Here is a 5,593-nt window from a genome sequence, read left to right as displayed (position 1 = left end):
GGAGAATATGGAATAAACCAGATCTATGGGAGCAAAATGAAAATTTGTAATGCATAGTAATAAGAGTAATCCCTCACACCTGTATAGAATTTAATAGTTTACAAACACTTCCATCCCTTTTCCTTTATTTGATCCTGTGTCCTGTCATCATTTTTTCATATTCAAAGACAATTTTCTGATTGTGATTTCTATCATTGAATGAAGCAAGACTAAAGCAGGGTTAAGAATCACTCCAGCCCAGCCAGTGTGACTCAGTGGTTGAGCGTCGACCTATGACCAGAAGGTTGCAGGTTGCCGGGTTGCAGGTTTGATCCCCAGGGGGGGACGTGCAGGAGGCAGCCGATCAATGATTCTTTCTCATCATTGATGTTTCTATCTCTCTCTCCCTCTTCCTTCCTCTCTGAAATCAGTAATAAATATATTTTTAAGAAAGGAATCCCTCCAGCCCTCTAGTAACAGACAGCATGGTGGGTTTGTCTTTTTTCACTTTTTTTTCCTTCCCTCTTTCCCTTGTTACGCTCCCTTGTCTGTGGAGCCCTAAATTTCCCACAATAGTTTCCCAGTTTCCTGGGATCCCAGGACCCCAGGGAAAATGGATGCTGATCAGTAGCTCCCCCCGCCCACTAGCTGGGCCAAAAAAGTCTTTGACTCCTGTCTAGATGAGTGGGAGGGGGAGGGGAGACCCTCTTCTTTGGGCAGCTCCAAAGTTAGCCCCAGCCCACCTCAGCGGATTGGGCAGGCCTGGCCTGGGAGAAGGAGAGCGGTATCAATTGGACAAGGAATGGAGGGTGATGTGAAGCTTTTATAGTAGGATGTAAAATGGGGCTCTGAAGCTAAGTGCAGGCTTTGTAGGGTGCAAACAAAACCAAAACCCTGGGGCTTGCAGGAGAAGATGCTGGTGAAGGGCAAAGAGAAGCCTCGTTGTAACCACTGGGTCCTCGGACTATTTTACCCGAACTTATTTTGTTAACTACTTCACTCATCTCCTCCCCCATATCTTCTGCATTTCTCCAGTCTCTTCACTGAGCCCCGTTCTACCTCCATTCTTCCAATGTAGCCCCAATATTCTGAGCTAAAGGGATGAGGGGAGGTGGTCGTGGGTCTCCATCCCCACCCCAGCAAGGCAGCCACTCTGCACCGTCATTTCTTTGTAGCCTGGCCACTAGCTAAAAGCAGCTTTCCCCTGCTGTTTGGGTTCCCTGCCTGCAACTGCCAGGATAGCCCGCCCTGACAGCCCCTACCAGGAGAGGACGGGGGTTTCAGTGAAAGCCCACCCCAGAGAGCTCTGAAGCCATCTCCTGCAAACATTCTCAAACTCCCTCATCCCTCTCTGTGTAGCCCATGGTTGTGGCCACACCATTCACACCCTCCACCTGGTCCAGAGCCCACCCCCATGGGAATGCCCAAGAAACTAGGGAGCAAAGGGGAGGGGGTATAAAACCACTGTGCTCTACTGGTTTGCAGCAGCAATGGGTCAAACCCTGTCCTCTCGTGGTAGGGGCTGTCAGGGCGGACTATCCTGGCAGTTGCAGGCAGGGAACCCAAACAGCAGGGGAAAGCTGCTTTTAGCTAGTGGCCAGGCTACAAAGAAATGACGGTGCAGAGTGGCTGCCTTGCTGGGGTGGGGATGGAGACACACGACCACCTCCCCTCATCCCTTGATGTAATTAGCAGTCAATTGAGCCTTCCAGCCTTGCCCAGCCTTGGAAACTCCTTTCCTTCAGGAAAGGAGCTCCCTTCCAGCCCAGGAGCCCCCAGCAGAGCCTTCTTCCAGCCCCCACCCTGGCATCCCAGGCCAACCAAGTTAGCATTGTCACTCAGGCAGTGGCATCCAGTTCGGGGTGGGCGGGAGTGTGTAATTGCAACCACTTCCTGCCCCAGCTTGCCCTAGGGCTGGCCCGGCCCCTGAGGACAGTTGGGGCGGGACTCAGGTACCAAGAGGGAGTCTGACTGAGGTGGGGGCTGCCCAGTGGGGCTGCCCTCAAGGGAAATCAGCTGAAACTCATAAAATGGTGGGAGGTGCCCTCAGTTCTAACAAGTCAGCATGAAAGGGCTGGGGCCTCCGGGCTTTCTATTGGCACAATCCATCCGTCCCTGCAAAGAGGGATCTAGACAACACTCGGACTAGTATATTACTAGTTCCAATATTCACTTTATTCATGAGCTCTGGACACTCCGAAGCCCCAAAGGAGAGGGGGAGAGGAGAGCCGGAGTCCCCACCATAGGGATGCGCTCCCCTCTGGCCCTGGCACTGCTCTCTCTGAGTTAGTAAGGGCAGAGAAGACATGAGGGGTGGGGGCTGCTGGAAAGACTGGGTGGTACACCACAATATTAGTCTGGTGCTTCTCCCTTTCTGGAACTTCCAGGATTTGCTGGCTGGTTGTATCATCTGTCTGACTATGCAGACCTCAGAGTGCCCACTGTGTGCAAAGCCAGTCCTACCTCAGGTACCCTGGAGGTTCAAATGCAGCAGAAAGAAGGCTCCCGCCCTGGCCAGTTTGGCTCAGTGGATAGAGCATCGGCCTGCGTACTGAAGGGTCCCGGGTTCGATTCCGGTCAAGGGCACATGCCCGGGTTGTGAGCTCGATCCCCAGTGTGGAGCGTGCAGGAGGCAGCCGATCCATGATTCTCTCTCATCATTGACGTTTCTATCTCTCTCTCCCTCTCTCTTCTTCTCTGAAATCAATAAACATATATATTTTTAAAAAAAGAAAAGAAAAAAAGAAGGCTCCCTCTCTTTGGGGGCCGGGACATCAACTGGGCATTAGGTTGGTAGCGTGGGCAAAGCCTGCACTTTGTAGTCAAAGACGGAGGTGTGGCTGCCTCATCCCCATGTATTAGCTGTGTGACTTTGGGCAGCTGGCTTATCTTCTCTGAGCGTCAGTCTCCTGGTTGTGGTAAAGGTGAAATAAGGCACATGTGGGAAAGTACTTTGGAAGCTACAAATGCTCTACAAAGGCAAGGATGGGATGCTCATGCTAAGTGGGTTGGAGGTGGGAGAGAGGACACTACTGGGGAACAATGACTAGGCACCAATGATTAGTGTGCAAAGCAGCCACGGGAGCTAAAGGAGCACTCTATAATGGGGCGACCAGAGGCGGGTGGAATGTGAGGTGGGTCTGTCTCTCTTCCAGTTAGAGGTGGGTCTGAGAGGGGAGATCCTCTAGGAAAAAGTGGGCAGGCTACATGGAGAAAAAGCCATCATTTCTCTCCTTTTGAGAAGGGCTTGCAACAGCCCGGTTGTCTTAATCATGCCCATGTGAAGAGAGGCCAGCGGTGGGTAGGGAGTTTTGTTTGGGGGGAGGGGGGTGCCTGTCAGCCCTCCAAGTGTAAGGCAGCAGCTGGAAGCGCGCTGCTTACTCGCATACCACGCCTGCAGCGTACACACTGCTCGCTGGAATGAGCCCGGAATGTCTCCTCTCCTCGCCCTCTGCAGACAGAGGCGAGCGAGGGGAGCTGGGCTAGCGGAGCACGTTAAATGACAGCTGCAAACCTGTAGGCTTCTCCATTCCCTTCACACTCTGTCAAGGACTGCCCAGGCCCAGGTGACCCTTGCTCTCCCTTCCCTGATTAGCACCCACATGGGTATGGGGCGATCTTCATTTGCTAGGGGGCGGTTGGGGGGAGGGGGGTGCCTTGGTGTCGTGGTGGCACATGTTTTAGGGATACAATCATAGTTATGCATGTCAGCAGTCATGTGTGCAGGTCCAGGCAGGTGTCTGCATACAAACATGTGTCATATATGTGCATGCTCCAAGTGGTGAGAATGCGGGACTGACATTTCTGCTCCTGTCTGTCTTTGGACTGTCTCATCTGTAAAATAGAGAGACTTGTACCAGAGCATCTCAGAAGGCACTTTTAGCTGGAATGTTCACTGTTTCTACATGTATGGCCGTGGCTGCTTTAAAAGTCAAGGCAGTGGGGAGGGAAATCAGCCAAACCAGTTGTGACGTTGGCTGTCAACACTTCAGATGTTTAGGTTTGGAGATTCAACTTTCAAAAGGCCAGTTACTTGGCATCATATAACATCTGTTCACTTTCCAAGGAGCGGTCTTACACTGACACGGGGACTATGACATGATGGTGCTTGTCTTTTTGCTGTTTGTGTCTTTACATGTATGTGAGTACACCTATGGGTGCATGTTTAAATTGCATCACAGAATATTGGAGCTGAAGGAGATCCTGGAGGTCATTTAATTGAATCCCTCCCATTTCTAGTTCATTTATCCAACAGCCCTTTTGTGAGCCAAGGTCTGTGCAGGGAGCTGCAGAGATAAATAAGGCATAGTTTCTGCCCTCCAGGAGCTCACTGTCTAGCAGGGGGGAGAAACATGGAAACAAATAATTACAATACAATGCGATAATAGAGGTATAAATCCTATGCTATGGGAGCACAGAGGAAAGACCAATTAATTCTGCCGGGGGGGTGTCTTAGACAGAAACTATGTCTGTGACAGTCACACAATCATTCTACAGCCAATAAGTTTTTACCTTCACTTTCCCACTTCCAAAATATTCATTCTTGTTCTGCTTGCCCCTTTTCATCTCCAGAAATCTAGGAAGATGCAAACTGAGTCAAGGTCACCAGGAGACCTTAGAAATCCTTAGTAAGCTGGGAGTATAAGGCTATGAAAGAGAATGAGCATGTCCACACAGAGGCCTGTCTGCACAACTAGAAAGGATTAGCCAAGTGGCATGCGAGGATCAACGCATCCCACTGGGATCCATCGTGACCCCTATCCTCTCAGATATAGGCCAGCTAGAGGCTCAAGTGTGGACAGTTGTGGTTGCCCATGGCACTGGTTTGGTTCACCTTGGGGTAGCGATAGAGACTGATAGGGAGGCCAAGGGAACTGAGACTCCAGCTCTACCTGTCTGGACAAAAGGGTATGTGGATAGAGAACCCTTTCAACAGGGTTTTCTGCCCAAGGAGTCGGGTGGCAATAGGTATCCCCTCTACTTGTCTGGTGCCCTTGATTAACAGCAGTGCAGGTTAGTGAGATTGTTTCTGAGGATAATGGGGCAGCCTTAGTCAGTGTGGAGGGCAGATTAGAGCCAAGTTAACTGGCAGAGGGGAGGGGAGACAATAACTCTGGCCTCAGCACCAAGTTCCAACCTCTACCCTACCTGCCCAAGAGACATCTGTGGGAGGCTAATTTCCAGCTCTCTTCCTCCACCCAATCTAGCGTCTTTCTCCCTCTCCGCGGGCACAAGAGGGGCCTACCACCCCACCAGGGCGGCAGCACACCTCCCCTGCCACCCTTTCATCCAGACAGCCCGGAGATGCTACAGCGAAGGGAACCCTGGGAATGTGCCTGAATGACCCACAAACACATCTGGATTTTTGGAGCTCAGGCCAGCCCCCGAAACGGACCCCAGGGAAGTCCGCCAGCGGTTGGGGGCGGGGAAGGGCGAGGTAGCGCCGAGTGCAGGGCCTGCTGTTTAGGACTCCCGGCCCCGCGACTAGGACAGTCCCAAACTTCCTGTTTCTTCCGGCCGCTCTGACCCCGGGGCTGCAGCTCCGAGATAGCTGGGGCCTGGAAGTGCATGCTGGGTAAGCGCAGACGGCCCGGGCAGGCGAGCTGCGGCCGGT

This window comes from Myotis brandtii, unplaced genomic scaffold (assembly GCF_000412655.1).
Source record: "Myotis brandtii unplaced genomic scaffold, ASM41265v1 scaffold39, whole genome shotgun sequence".
Taxonomy (NCBI): Eukaryota; Metazoa; Chordata; class Mammalia; order Chiroptera; family Vespertilionidae; genus Myotis; species Myotis brandtii.
Note: the sequence above shows the minus strand (reverse complement) of the source record.